The following is a 16319-nucleotide window of genomic DNA, read 5'->3' as shown; positions in this document are numbered from 1 at the left end:
ATATCCGACTAGTTCTTCCGGCGTGTCGCTGGAATTGTCTTTTCAGCGATAATTATATTTATAAATCACCGCTTGAACCGACAGCGATGTGTAAATATAAATATTACCGAAAAGACGATTACGTATACTTCAGGAATGCATACTTCAACTACATTATCTCCTGCGGCACATCAGCTTATCTTTCTTAAGTACAGTTAGGCCTTTGTCGTCTTTGTTTCTACACTCCCTGAAGCGTAATGCACTTTCTGCGCAGGACATGCCGACCATGGCACAACTAATACTTCCCTTTGCGGCTTTCCTGTGGCTGGCGATATCGCAATTACCCTGGGTTCTTGACATCGCTACCAACATCGGCCTACTTATGCTTGCCCTTTTTTCGGCATACTGGTTACTGTGCAGCTTTCGCCGAATCTTCTTCAGTGGTCAGGTGGATCCAAGAGGAAAGAGCGTTCTGATCACTGGTGAGACATTTGCTCGCTATCGCTTGGCACGTTCTGTTTGAGTTTGCACCTGACTTAGACGTGTAAAAATACAAATCATAAAGGCAGGAATGGTAATGTGGGATTTTGCTAGGGTAGCTACCAATGCAAAGTTTGTTGTCGTTCAAGGACTAGTCCAATGATGTTGTTTTTATCCCGAAACATTTTCACGCAGCTTCCCTAACGTTCGGGTTTATGGTCTTAAAAAGTGATTTACGGTCGTAATCATTTTGGGAAAAATGTGCTATGGCTTAAATAATTGCAAATCGTCACCGCGCTGCTGCGTATAGCTATAAACACTGTAAAAGAATGTTTCTACGACCAATAAATGTGCTTTTATATTTCCGCTAACAGCTAGCGCATTATCCAATGACGCGCTTCGAGAACATTTCTCTGAGTTTCTTAAGCGGCGAAATGTGTACCAGGCTTCTGTACCAAATGGTGCAGGACGCATACTTTTGACAATATGTATTTCTGCCGAACTATTTATGCTGGTTAAGTGTTCCTACGTGCGTTGTTAGCGGGGACGTCTTACTGAGACATGCTTTAGTGAGGAAGTGTTCTCACCTCATTACAGAGTTTTAGCATAGCAGTCCGTCTGTTCCGTCCTTTATGTAGTTACCGTGTTGACCGGGACCCGGCTGCGCTTGCGCACGGAAGGGCGAGGAGGCGCACTGCACTGTGGCGAATGCACGGGCATGGCGGGGGCCGCCGCGTGGAACTAATCTCTCTACCGCGACGAATGCGCAAGTGGCCAGACGGGTCCCGGTCAACATGGTAACCACATGCAAAACGAAACATACGGACTGCTAAAACCCTCGATTACCTCTTGGTACGTACGGTACTGCTTCGGAACCTTTAGGGCTCGGTAAAGAAGAAGCGCCAGTTGTCTTCATCGGCGAAAGAAACTGCGCTTCTAAACGGCATACTGGTTTTACACGAAGTTCGTACATATCATATTTTCGTCTTTCTTTGGTCGAGCTTCTGGAGCAATGGTGCATCGCGGTAACAGCGCTGCAAACACTGAACATTAGCTAAAGGCTGCAATACGTAAGAGAGCAGAAACCAGAGAATGCAGAATTTATTCGCAAATATAACAGAATGGGCCACTTGCGGTACGATTTAAACCTTTACTCCAGAAAGTAGGCAGCAAAACTTAACGTTCAAACCCACGTTGAAATAGCGGGATCCTAATGGAGATAAGGACGAACAAAGGTTATCTTATACAGAGTAGTGACTGTACCTATTGATTAAATGTGAAGGCGCGTGACCCCATTGGGAAAGAGAGTATTGAGAGAGAGTGGAGTATTGAGAGTATTGAGAGGCAGGAAAATCCACAGAGAGATGAAGTGTTTCGTCGGCGTAAGTTCGTCACCGTATCCAGTGGGCACAGAAAACCATATGCGAGCACTCCGAAATTTTCAGGGGTCAACGCAGCAAACACTTCTGGAATTTTAAGTTTGCAGGAAGCACAAGATATCGGTAACACCTTTTTAATTATCGAAGAACTCAATTATTGTCTTTATATTGCCACCAACTAGGGCAGATGTATGGGCGTTGTATTTATGTCTGTTACTCCCGGCATGACTATACGGAGATGTTTTGTGGGCAACGCCAATTCATTGATTCGAAGCTGTATAGATGCCGTGTCACTAGCCCGTATGGCCCCCATATGAGAGTAAAATAAAGAGTCATCGGTAAGAGTATTCTGCAGATCACAGATGCGAAAAGGGAGTGCGACCTCCTGCTTATTGCTGTGTCGAAGATCGAGGGTGAGAACACCGAACCTTTCCGTGTGCCGCGACTCGTGTGTTTGACTCGGTCGAGCGCACTTTTCCAGTAGCGGTTAGGCATGAAAGAAATGGCCGCGCCCTCTGCTCGCTACCGCATTTTGCCAGACATACGGGTTTCATTGGGAGCGTTTTGTTCTTTCAAGCGCAGACACCGAGTTTGCTTTCGGTAAAGTTTGCTCCCGGTAAAAGCAGTCGGTAATCCCTTATTTATTCCTTTAACCGGACGATGTCGGTGAGCGTTCCCTTGACTCGTAGGTGTGTTCGAAAACAAACATGCTCTCTCGAAATATTCCTTTTTCCTCGAGGTGGGTTGTAGTTGGATTAGCAGGGTGTATTCCAAGCGTTTGCTCCCATATGGCGCAAAAATGTGCACGCCAGAGGTACCCAGTCAGAAGAAGCGGAGAGGCAACGGTATGCCGCGTTCGATTAGAGTAATTAGAGTAATAGTTTAGCGCGTTTGATTAACGTGTTTGATAATTAGCGTTCCAAGGAAGGAGCCGGTTCTCTGTGCTGTGATTAGATACCTGTTCACGGCGGCTACCAGACTGCCGTCAAACGTTTAAGCGCCCTGTAAGAATGCCTTCTCCCTCGCTGCCCGTGCTTCGCACGACTTTCTCGAGGCCCGTTGATTGAAATAATGCAGTTTTCTCTCCCCCTGTGAGATGTTTTCTTGTGTGGTCCATCAGCAGCAACTTATAGCGGCTTTGTACGGTGCGTTCTTGGGTGGTGGTCCTTGTACCTCTAGGTGCAAGAGCTGGTGTGCTATTTGGTTTATTGGTGTTTTGCAATTCGGTTTATTCATGTCGACCAGGCCTAGCCCATTAGACACTGGTGTACTATATTTAGGACATTACTCTGAACCCTTCTAGCACTGCCATAGCAAAATCAAAACAGCTAGTTATCTGGAAAATAGTTCTTCAAAGATGTCTCCTTCGACAAATATCCCCATTGTTCCTTTTTTGCTAGAGCTGAACGCTAGAAAGAGGAAGGCATTGCAGTGAAGACTAGGCTGACGTCTGGGTGACCCCATGGACCGAAGTCGTAGTTCGATGACATGACTGTAACTCTACAAAATAGTGCAACTATCTGCTTTAGTTTGTGTGTCTTGGCTCAGTGCTTTCCAAAATTTGAAACATAAGAAAAAATGTTTTCTACTGTAATTTTAAATTGTAATTGCCTCATAACCTCATTAGAATTCAAGCTTGTAAATCTCTAATAACTAGCATCGAAAGGTAACTTTTTTGTTTGTAAGCTTGTATGGCCCAAATAGAAATGAAAACGCAAAAATATGTTTTCGGTGGAAAGAAAAAATTCAGGGCTTAATGAAGGGCTAGAAAAAGGGCCAGGGTTAACTTTTTTCCTGGTGTACTCAAAACATTATCAATGGGCTTATGATATAAGAAGTCCTTATGTCTACACGAACAGACACCCATTTGTAGTGGCTAGGACTATCTATACTAAGCTTCAGTGTTTTCGTGCACGTTTGTTTTTGACCTCACCGTACTTGTCCTCTTCTGGCCTGCGACACGTGGATGAGGTGTAGGCTGACCTGGGAATTTTTCGGTGTTTGGGATTTTTTATAAATATAAATCTGGTGCGTGTGCTTGTACAGTGCTGTTTATTTAGTTCATTCAAGGGGTTGTTTTGAACTTCTCTTTTCTGGTATCGTGATGATGTCCATGCCTTTGGAATGACCCTGATCTGTAAGCAAACCTTGAAGCCCGCAGTTCAGCTCACTGTGTTGTCTATCGTATTATGAGACGAGCAGGATCATCGCCCGAAACTGCATCAAAAATTGCCCAAGTGCACGTTCACGGTGTCTGCAGGCATGTTACTGTCAGTTCTTTGGACGGGTTTCAAGGCATGGTGCTTCACGTACGGGTAGCGTGCATGAGAAAGCTAAGAAAGGTGGGTTAGATCTAGCGTTGAGGATCTATTACGGTATTTCGGAGTTCCCATTCTATATCAAGACGATGAGTGTCCTGCGTTTCAGTAACCCAGAGTGAAAACTCAATTTTAGGGGGATCTGGTGGCTGTCAGTGGTGATTTGTATAAATGCTCAAGTATGTATTTTGTCTCTTTTTATACCTGCTTCTAACGATGACTACAAGACGCTATGCTGGTTCCTTTAACAAGTCTGGTTTTGTTATATGCAGGGTTCATTTTCCCTCATCGTTCGTTGCATTGCGGCAGAAATTTTCGCGACAAAAACGGTTTTTTTTTGTCTGCCATTGGCTCCGTTTCTGCAGCTAACTTTGTTACAGCGGGTTAGCAGGTGTTTTTTTGACCGGTACTACACCAGTGTTTTGTTTCCACGTTGTTTGGGTAATGTACTAGGCAGCCCGCGTTCACACTGAGCTTGTGCAGTGTCATTGCAAAGCCAGAGCGGTAGTAAGTATCGCAGTGAGCCATTTGTGATTGTTTTATAGTTGTGTCCACTACGTTGTTCTTGGAGCTGTAAGCGGTTAGCAGCAGCTATTTGGGGTGTCTGAGTGAGGTTACTGTTTTCGTGGGAAGGCGTTTAACAAAGCTTTGTGCCTCACCTAATTTCGTTTCAGTAACGGAAGTTGATGTACATGATGACCCTATCGAAACACTTTGTCAGCGTCCCTGTCCCCGTACGTATTGGTTAAGTGGTATTTTTCTGGGTTATTTATTGCATCGGCAGCACCATACGCTTTGCATCATCACCCACATTTTCTGTGGTATTTTTTATTTCAGCATGAACGTGTGCGTATAATTTTGTAGCTATTCATACTGGATAACTTATATGCTCGAACAAACAAATTGTTTACCAAGCAGTTCTTGTACATGGCCCCTCACATATGATCTATTTTAGTATTTTGTCCAAAATGTTTGTGTGAAGGTTCGAAGGTGTAGTTATTGTTGGGTGCACTCACCCGTTCCTACTGCAATTGAAGCTTGCTAACGTTTGGGCGTTAACAGTAGTGGGGCCTGAGACTGCCTTGCTCAGTTCATATTGTTTGGGATGAGATGTTCGGGCTGTGTCACTGGCGTCAGGGCCTCGATCTTGACCTTTCACTTGGTTTTGATCCCGTCGGTTTCTGGAGGTGATGAGGTTGTGATATTCTCTTCCGTCAATTATCGTTGATTTCTATTTCGCGAAAGTGTTTGGATCGTTGTTTTCCAGCGCTCAACGATATTGGCTAGCTTCCGGAAAGGTTTCGAAAGTGGCGTGCTTGGTTTGTGCGTCTGTATGCGGTTGTAATTTTTGTTATCCGTGTCCTAGTGCGTGGTATTTGTGCGTGGTCTTCTGTGTGCGGTTAGTACAATCAATATTGGTGGTTCTGCAAATGTATAATTACCTTACAATTGGCCAACTTTTTGTGTGCATTCGTGTATGCTTAAAGCAGGGGTCTGCGCCTTGGTATTTTCCTTATAAAAAACCAGTATTTCCTCATTGCATGCCGCTTATTTTTACTGCAGGCTGCGATACTGGATTTGGACACATGTTGGCGACGCAGTTAGCAAAAGAAGGATTTTTTGTGTATGCCGGCTGCATGGACCAAAATGGCCCCGGAGCAGAGCTTCTTAAGGATTGCACCAACGTCCACGTGCTGCAGTTGAATGTCACCAAAGATGACGAAATTCAAGGAGCCCTGGATACTGTTGAAAAGACCTTGGATGGGAAGGGTAAGAAATGTGAGGGCCTTTACCGCTTTTTTGCCGAGCCGACGACAGAAACTGTAGCAATGAACAATAAACTGGTGAGATACTCAGAGTGTGACGCCTACATCCTAATGCGCAGCCTTTGTTCACGCCTTTGATGGCGCTCTATGTTGCGAAACGTTCTTTTCTAACACTCCCTGAGTAACGACAACTTGGTTGAAGATTCGAGTGTTCCGAATACTATTAAAATATGGTAGTTCCATTTAGAACAATAAATTAGCATAAATGACGCCCGAAAGTAAGGCTGTAGAAAGAGCCTGCTCTGAAACATTCAATCATAGAAAATTTTCAATAGTAGGCTTCGGATTGTGAGTCAAAAACAAACGTTTAGCGTTTCATTTTGTTGTAGGGTGTGAGAGCATTCACGCGTAGACAAAACCGAAAGAATCTGCATGTCTTCCCGTTTATACTCATTTTTATAAGTGTAGTTAATTCTCATTTGTAAGAATCCCCTTGCTATTATAGGAAGATAGTTGAGCTGCTTCTCGCTGCTGGTACAGGCTGTCTCTGCCAGGATGCCCTGTGCTCACAGCAATATTACCCGGAGCTTGTTTTGACGCTGATGGTGCCCAAAATTTATCGATAGATAGGTACTGGCTGAAATGGCGTATGGCTTCGGTGTTTTGTTAAAAAACAAGAAAATAACATACAGGTTTTCAACATGTGTTTTGTCGACATTTGCTAAATACTGCTCCTGTGTTGCGAGTAATGATGTGTACATACAAGCGAGCACAACAATTTGGAGCAAAATAAATTGCAAGCGTATCGACGCCACACTTTCGTGGGAGGACCATAGCTGCTATTCTCTTGATATAGTATGGTGCGAGTGCAGTTGCAGTCGAACCGTCGTGGTTCTACTTAAGTTGTCCTTACAGGCACTACGTAACTCACTGTCCACTTACCTCGTAAAGTAGGCCTTTGTATAAATTAACTCTATGCAGGGCCGTATTTATAGAGCAGTTCCAGGTTCTTTGTGGTGCACGAACAATGTTTTTTAAATAAGAAGTTTCGGGAGACAAAATACCGGCATTAAAATAGGCTGTGGAGATATTTGTCCAGGAAAAAAATGTTTCTAAAGGCAAAAAATATATCTAGAAGGATGACTCCTTGCGTTACAATTATCAGCGTTACCAGTAGCTTATTATTACATCGAATGTTCTTATTGACTCTTTCACGTTACACAATGTTTAGTGTGACAAATTATTGATTTAGACTTAGCTAGTTCTGGTTAGAAGTCTCATAACGGCGGACTCCGATTGGTCGTATTTGTAACATTAGTTGCGTATTTTTAGAGGCAAAAATAAAATAGGTGCAAGTCTTACTAGGGTATTGAGCTTATTACTATCCCTTTGTCGACAATAAGTCAAGGGATTCTTAGCATTTCACCTCGAAGTATGAGTGTTAGATATCCCCAAGCAACAATAGATAATCTGATGAGTTTCTCATCAAGGCGAGTTTCCCAGCCCAGAGTAATACTGGTCATCAAGGGGAGTTTCCAAGAATGTTATTATTTAGCTGACTTCAGGTCCCCTTAACGCAATATTTTGAGGTTGTTGCAGTTTTTATGTTTTAGCATAATTTCAAGCAATGCACTTCCACAGGCGGAAAAAGCCTGAATCGAAAAGCTCTTTAACGAAGAATATCGTTAGAACAAGTTAAAGATGCTATGGCAACTTTCAGAACTACTTTTCTCTCGGTAAGCTGTGCGTTTTCCTATTGTTGCAATATTTCTAGCCACAACCACAAACAGGAGCCAAACCCACGCTATCAAATCTCTTATTCTACTAAATGTTTTACTCATTGTAGCGACGGCAACATACTCCATCTCACAAAGCGTCATAACAGCCCGACAATTGCTGCTGCCCAGCTGGTGTTGTGACGTACACGCGTATTCTAACAATTTTTTTACGTTGTTGTATTCGCAGTCCTCTGGGCAGTGGTCGCAAATGCCGGTTGTTCCAGCATGGGCTACATCGGTTGGCAACCCATGAGCAGAGTGCGATCAATGTTCGACGTCAACACGTTTGGCGCACTCTTCATCGCCACGGCCTTCCTACCTCTGTTGCAGAACTCCAAAGGAAGACTGGTCTTCGTGACCAGCTTTTTTGGTTTGAACAAGCGGAGCTTTCATTTTGGAGCATTTTGTCAGCGATAGTTTGTCAAGACGCTTTACTTTTCAGTCTGATTTTGCTTTAAAAATCTCACTATGATCGAAGTGTGGCAGGTTAGCTCACAAATATAAATTGTTACATAACTAATGAAATGCTTTTGCTAAAAACTTGTCAGCGTACTGTGTTTCCTGCATGAGCATGAATGTGTTGCGCACTTGTTTATCTGTGCTCCGTATTACAGCATTTCTTCACCACCATTTTTCTGGTCTCTAAGCATGGTGGTACGCCGCTCTTTCCGCAGACTCTGAATCCGTATATGTGTGGGCCAAAAATTGGTATTCACAAATATTTTGCAATGACAAAGATTTCGTTTCGATGCTTTCGGCAAGAGAATACTTTGCCACTAGCATCAGCTCAAAGTAAGTGCAGCGTAACTTGCATGAATACAAGCAGCATGCTTGTATATCCACAACGCTTGCTGGTGAGCCGGCCGAGAGCCTTCGATTTTAGACCTATATTAAGAGTATACCCTGGCAATATAATTGATAGCGAGTGCTCTAATCAGAGGCATGTCCTAACCTGGAGCAATTTAAAGCAACGCAATCAAAACCTGCATGGTCAAATTAGCAGTTGATTCGAAACGTCGATAATTGGGTAGCAGGTGCCTAGAAGCATTAAGTTCATAGCATGCGTTCTTCTTTTACCTTGATTTTAAATAATGGTTCTGTAGATGTCTCTGCTTGCCGCTTGATAACACGTTATTAGTGCAGTTATCCCCAGGCACCTCTTTTTTGTGAAGCCCATATTCGCTTTACGAGTTAGTAATTTTTGGAAAAGCTCGTTAGTGCAGTTTCCTGGTAAGTCAAGATAGTGAACATAATGATATGTGGTGTTGTGACTATATGAATAACCCTTCGATACAGCTATTAGCTGAAGATCATGAAAGATTCGACTTTTTGGTGGCACTTCTGATTCGTGCTTCATATTCTTCGTAATGACTACAATTTGAAGGGTGTATTACTACAGCAGGGATTACGTCGGAGCTTATCTTCTACGCAGTTGGTTTTAGCCTACAATAAGGAGGTTTTAACAAATAAGAAAATTATCCACATATTCTTTCTTTCGTCTAAAGACTCGTACAGCTTTTTGTGTATTTAAGGGACACAACAAAGCGAACTTCTTTTCGGTTTGGTGCTATTGTTGTACACTGTTGAATTAGGGCTGGAAATCTTGCTCCACTTATGAGCATTCGTAAAAGATGTATTACCTAATTAAAAGTATTTTCCATTTTATACAAAGCAGCTTCAGACGTTCAAACAAGAAGTGTTTTTTATGGTAATGAATAGTGCCAGGTAGGACCTCAATTTCCCCCAGAACACAGAAAATGCGTGCACTGTTTAGCAATATGATTTTATTCATCAATAACGCTGGAAAGACGCTTTGCACCCATGCAACCACAATGATGCGCTGGATAATCGCTCTACTTCAGCTATTGACCTGTTAAGATTTCGACGCGAATATAAATGCGACATATTTTACATATTTTACAACTACAATAAGAGAATTAGCAGGATCAAGCATTCAAGATCATTTGTACTGTTATACCGCAGCCTAGTAATCAGACCACTACCCTATGTTCAACGCCTCAGAGAGCAACCAATTTGTGCCATACTCTTGCATGATAACCTTTCGCCGTCAACGTCCATTACACTGCGAGAGTTCTCTATCATAAGGGAAACATCTGAAGTGACAAGCACTCTTTAAGAATCTAAACTTCATATTTTGTATGGTTCTGAAACAAGTTCCAGTAATTTCTGGCTAACGGTATAAAAAAGGTCATTTTCTTTTACATGATAATTTGGAACTACTTTTCCAAAGGTGTTCCACTTTTCTTGTCATAAAACCATTGCACAATAAATTGTGACTCATTATTTCGGCTGCTTTTCGGGTTATTTGAAACAAGGCGTTTGGTTGGTGCTGTGACCTCTCATAGTTTTTATCCCTAGAAAAACTTGCTCTCCACCAAATCAATAACCATTTTCATTTGGCTGTAATTTTTCGAGTTCAGTCATTATGCATTCCTTTTCTTAGTCCCTTTTTACTGCGTATGATTACACCAAGCCCACACTTAGCATGAACTGCTTCATCCTTGGTCATCCTAAATTCTACAGGAACCGTGACAATGCCAGAGTTCCTGGCTTACTGCATGTCCAAGCAAGCCTGCAGTACATTGGCAGACGGACTTCGGCGCCAGTATGCCAGCAGGGGTGTACGAGTGTGCACCATTGCTCCTGGAGGATATAGGTTCGTTCTTGTTTGCTGTCAATCTGAGGGCGTTTTCTTCAGGCTTTTTTTTTTCAAGCAAACTCCCCTATCTATTTTGACTAAATGTATTTTTAGCGCCAATGAAATGTGCCTTCTTAGAGGGTTCGCTGTTGTAAGTGCTGCTAACCACACTTATTTTTAAATGTGTGAACGCCACATGTCCCAGAATCCTTTATAACGAAGATAAATTCAAAGTTTCATGCTATATTTATTCGTCACTGTGACCTAGCTAAAATACGCAATCCTATTCGGCACGCATTTCGTTATTTCTTTCAAGAACAATTTTGTTTGAGGTGAGCTTCCAAGGGAGATCATTCGATGGAAGCACAAGGACCGATACGATTTATTTTGCGATTTTGCGGAAGCGACCATGACGCGGCACACTAGACTGCCACGCTTTATTCGAAGCCTCCTTGCCGCCACTGTTACAGAAAACATATTTGGACGTGTACACACTAATACCGTTTTATATAACTTGGAAATACCGCTCAGCACACACTCGTTACCACGTCATGCGGGTAAATGAAGCATTTAAGAACAATGACTGTATATTAGGGTAATTTTTTCTGTAACTGAGGGATTGAAACCCATGCAAAGATAGCGTCACGGCCACAAAATAATAAATTTTTTTCAGGATAGGATATCCATTTCACATAAAGTATGGTGGGCTACGTATAGTCTTTGGAATGAGTTCTGCAAAGCTGCTTATTCCAAAGGGGATCACTTGTAAGCTCTGGTTAAGGAAGCGGCTGTAAAAAGACTGAAAAATTTTGCGCTTCCAAACAGAAAAATTCTGAACCGTTGCAGTATACGTAACACTGTTTTTGCAGAGAGACTAAAGAATACTGTGATTTTAATTAAAAAGCCACTACTAACCTCAATGCAAGGAATCAGCCATAAGGACATCAGGCTGCAGGAGAAAGACTAGTCAAGAATGTAACTTACGTATTCATCATACTCTCTTAAGCAGTTATAACTACACGAGAACCTACAGAAATGCTACCTGGCCCCGAGGCATCAAGGTTTACGACTCCGTGTACCGACTATGCCGTAGGGGGCATTGTGGCAGGAAGTGAGTAAGCATGCAGATGGCGCGGCAGCGACGTGGTCGTGCAAAGGACTGAGCTGGTCTTATCCCCGCAAAAATGCGACACACAAAACCCATAAAGTCTACAGCCGTTTCTTTGCCATGCAGCGATCACGGCGTGAAGCTTGATCTGCGTTTATGTAGACAAAAAAAAGAATAGATACAGTAGCATCCTTATTTATTCGAAGCGTGGTTGGTGGCGACAACTTTATACTTGATTGGGTTGGGGATGCTTCATTGAAAGTGAATAAAATCAGTTCGTGTTACCTTCCGTGCGCTGTTATAATGTGCTGCTTGAAACGATGGAAAAATGTCAGTGAAACGTGAACTACAAAAAAGGCCGTTTTTCGTCTAATTATTTTTTCTGATGTAAATTATAAATACAGCTACAAAGAATGATTTGTTTGGCCTACCAGCCTGCAAAAAATGCACGAAACCTCAATGCAGCATTCGTCTTCCCTACAATGGGGATGTCTGTGCCATTCTGACAATCGTACAGATAGAAGATGGGACACACACACAGTCTTAGTTCACAGGGGAGAGTGCGTCGCCAGGCTGCTCCTTCAGGAAATTCGGTTGCGGTTTCCTCCGTTGATACTGAATTGTTGTTAGCCACGCATACGGCCGTTGGAGTTTTTCCCATATACGCAAGTATTACTCATTCACAAACGAAATGCTTAATTTTGAGTTTGTGTAGCCTTTCGGGTGCAGATTCGTCTGAAACACCTATCTCTTGAAACTAGTCACTCCAAAGAAATCACCTCAGGCAGAACTACCGCTGAATACATGAATATTTTAAATGAACAATTGCGCCATTATGCATTATTAGGTCCTCGCGCCTTACGTCCGCATTGTCACTGTTCAGGAGGGCGTCCTGCTTCATATATTTCTAAAGTTAGCACTAAGTTTTCAGGGGCCTTCATGCGGCGTTGTGTTTATAAAACTGATTTGAACGCCCTGGAACGGTACAAATGCAAGCTCACGTGATGAAAAAAGCCTATATATGTACCGAGAGTGTACCCATGTGCATCTATTGCCTACCTAGGTAATCGCTAAATATGTTCCTACATTCCTCAATCTTTCAAACGCACCAAGCTCCTCGGGGGCTCTGAAATAAATAAATATCTTATAATAAAAGCAACCAGATATTGTTAGCTACAATGAGCATTTCACTTGGTACACTGTTGTCAAATGCGCTTTGTGAAGCCTATTGCTCCACGGCTTCTCTCAAGTTCGCCCCGCGATCTGCGCTGGTCGAACGTTTATAACGCGCTGCTGCGAAATTTTGATAGCTGCCAATTTTACCTTGAGGCATATCCTATGGCCAACGTGTTTTGTTATTTGGGGCATGTCTGTAAAAACGTTTGACGTCAACTATCTTTTTGGCATTCGAATAAAGCGGCACAGAATGGGCCTAATTTAAGCATTTCGGGACCTCCGAAGCTATTATTTCGGCTAGATTGCAAAGTATATGCTTAGCCATGACTCTGCTATCTATGGACATGACTTGACTAACCGGTGGTGTAAAAGACATGCGTGGCAGCCGTCCGCACTTTTCCATGCGTCAAGTTTCCCCCTGTGCCAGTTATGCACCCACTCGAAAAGATTCAATCCCTTCAAACCGCCATGATTTCAAAGTTCTGTACGTAAATCTTTTTTGTTTATGTTCATTTCTGTGTAGGAAGGCCTGAGAGCGTGGCAGACTGTGCACGCGAGAAGTTACAATTGCCCCCTTCTCCTTATTCTCAGCTGAGCCCCTGCATATTCGCTTCCATTGTTTTGAAGGCGTCGCATATTCAAGAGTGTTGGCTTTTTTCAGCCCCAATATTAACCTTCATTCCCTCGCGTTTAGTAGCCAATCTCCTCCACGAAGTGCATACCGCTATTGTAATTATGCTTTCGTACTTGCTCACAGCACCGACAGTTTGCATGAGTGATAATCAGGCAACGTGTCGGACTTAGAATACTGACCACAAATTGCTTATTGGAGGCAAGATGTGGTCTCCTGGTGCTGTACATGTTGTGCTGCTGCTCTACATGTTGTTTGTAATTTTCATTACACAACCATTATATTTTCCAGCTTGTCAATTTTGCTTGTTCATTGTACTGTACCAAAGGGGGCTGCGGCCTCTATTACGCTTTAACAGCCTTTAGTTCCAGCCTACCCCCTCGTACTTATGAGGGAATAAAATATTCGAATCCTTGAAAACATTACGTTTTTGCCTGTTCGGCTAGCACCCAGTCCCTTGGTAATCACCCTTTTAAAGCCTAATCATTCTGACGCTGGTTTTCGCGAAAGTTCTTAGTCGGTAACACTCGCTTCGAGATGCACTTCTTGGTGTATATGCGCCAGCAGGGCACTCGAAAGGCCCTCGCGTACGTACCACAACGTCCCAGCACGTCTATTCATATGACGGCGGCCCCGTTTGCATAACGGTGTGATACCGTGTATACGTGAAGCGCTCTGAAGTGAGAACTCTCAGGAGAGAAACACACGAACGAGAGGTGAGGCTGCAGCCAAACGCGTCACTCCTGGCAATCACTATGTGTGCAGAGAAGGCCTGCTATAAATAATGTTTCCGGCACTACCTTAAAACTCGCGTTTCGCCCTTTCTAGATTTTTCAAGGTACAATAATCATTCTTCAGCCAACTTTTAACAGCCATATAAGGAATGAATAATTTGCAAATTAGTTACATGTTAATTAACGTCTTAATTTTCTTTTCCGCGAACAGGACACCACTCAGCAACGCTGATGATTTGTTCGAGAATTTCCGCCGGGACCTGGATCTGCTACCGGAAAGAGTGCGTCGCGATATCACTGAGAAGTCCACGGCACGCTTGAAACACCGATCAAACGTCTTCCTGTCGACCTTCATGCGGGACGACCTCCAAGAAGCGGTGGATGCGATGAAAATGGCTGTTCGAGACAGAAAGCCGCAGGGCATCTACAGGCCTGGCGGCTGGCTCCTGAGCAGCCTCAGGTGGCTGTACGAAATTACCCCAACCGAAATAGTGGACGAGGTTATCGAGGTAGCGCGGTGGGCTGCAACGGTATAGAGAAGAAAATAGCGTTCGAGACAGCAATAAAAAAGTAATGCTGTTCAACTCAACGTGAAAGCCTCGGGCACTGCGGACCAGTGATTTGCCAGTGTTTCTCTTCTGTTCTTGGTGTGATTAACTTGTGTTTAATTTCTGTTTATGTAGGTTTTGCTTGTGTTTTTGTGTGGTTTCCTCGTCTTTTTTGTGCTTTGCTTTTCCTTTTGTGTTCTGCTTTTCTCTTTATGTGTTTGGGCTTTCTTTCTCATTGTATTGCTTTTGATCATCTGCTTTAATCGATTCAGGCTATAAAACCCCTGATTTTGTCCTGTTTCTGGTCGGTGTCCCACGGGAGTTTGCGCAGAAAAGTGAAGAACAACAAAAATCATCGGACAAGGCTGCTGGAGATTCGTGGGAGGTGCCTAGTACTGCCATTGTCCCTTCCAGTGCTTTTGTCATTTGGGGTCCCGAAGAAGCTGGGCCACTGCTGTAGGGACGTATGTCAGTCTGTCCACTCATTCGTTGCAGACACGGCTCATCTGCCTTGCAAGAACTATTGTGATCAGGACGACTTTCATTTTGTCTCCCACTCCTCTTTCTTCTTTTCTCTCTTGAATTTACTTCCTAAATCATTTATTCTGCTCCCCAATTATGTCTTACGTAAGTGGATTTCACGGCTAAAACAAATTCTTCTGCGCCAATCCCCATAACTTGGTATGCATCATTCGATATACGTGACGCCCAATGATATTGGACGGACGACATTCCGAGCCCCTAAAGTTCTCCGCAGTTAATATTGAACTCCAAATACAGGTCAATGTCATAGTGCCCTCCATCTAACATTACTATTTGTTTGGCCTAAAGTACTCTGTTTTTGCATTTAAACGTTGCGCTCTACTGAACGCAAATTCATCTTCATATGTAAAACCGTCTTTCAAAACCTTCCAAGTGCTTTGTATGTCTTCGCCTTATAGCAATTCATTTTTAGGCAAGGGAAACTTCTGAGGATAGCTGCCACGATCGGCCATTGTAAATAACCTCTAACCCGAATAACATGCCCGAGTGACTTTTATATTGGTAAGAAGCAGCTATTTCAGACCTCGGCCATTTGATTCCCAGCTTCTAGCCAGGATAAATTAGTTAAGGCAGTATTCATGTCAACCTGCTACGATTTTTGCTCTCAAAGAATGTCAATTTCTGCTGTCGGGTCGGAACCTTGCTTTGGTTCACCAAACTTTATCAACAGTACAGTACAGTACAGTAGTACGTTTAACTATTTGTTAATCTACAGCATCGGACAGGACGCTGTGATAAAACAACGAACCTCAGAAAACACTAACAAGCGAACACAAGCCCAAACCGAATTGCTTTTAAACGCCGTAATACCATACAGCGAAACGTCAAAGCCGCGCCGCAACAACCTCACGGGGACAGAATGGCACAATGACGCAGCACGACGCGGGCAAAATGGTACGTCGTAATCGCCGAGCAACGAACACGGCAGGCTCGTGCGAGGTTCTTAGAGACAGTTCTAGTGACCGTAGAGAGAGAGAGAGAAAGCTCTTTATTAGAGGAGAAAGCCGAGAGTTTTGCCGGAATCGTACCACCGACATGCTACTCGGCGGGGGAATGGGTAGGGGAGGGTAGAAAAGGCCCTATAGATACAGGGCAGAAGAAAGAGAAGAGAAGAAGTAAAAAAAAAAAAAAAGAAACGGGCATCATGTAGTTTGTGTGAACAGTTCGACGAACGTCATGTTCTCAGTAGTTTAAATCAGTTCAGTGACGCCGATCTCGTC

The 16319-nt window shown here is 43.3% G+C and overlaps 1 pseudogene across 1 annotated transcript; it reads left to right on the top strand.

The window, feature by feature from the left end:
- The first annotated feature begins 256 nt into the window (after positions 1 to 256).
- Positions 257 to 14556, top strand: LOC144143145 (estradiol 17-beta-dehydrogenase 2-like; annotated as a pseudogene). Its single transcript, XR_013317077.1, has 5 exons — positions 257 to 461; positions 5720 to 5926; positions 7888 to 8070; positions 10245 to 10377; positions 14220 to 14556. The product of XR_013317077.1 is annotated as an estradiol 17-beta-dehydrogenase 2-like (transcript).
- The last annotated feature ends 1763 nt before the right edge of the window (positions 14557 to 16319 follow it).

Source organism: Haemaphysalis longicornis, unplaced genomic scaffold, assembly GCF_048455015.1.
Source record: "Haemaphysalis longicornis isolate Haplotype H1 unplaced genomic scaffold, Haemaphysalis longicornis Haplotype H1 scaffold_6, whole genome shotgun sequence".
NCBI classification, from domain to species: domain Eukaryota; kingdom Metazoa; phylum Arthropoda; class Arachnida; order Ixodida; family Ixodidae; genus Haemaphysalis; species Haemaphysalis longicornis.
Note: the sequence above shows the minus strand (reverse complement) of the source record. Positions and strands in the feature narration are given on the sequence as shown.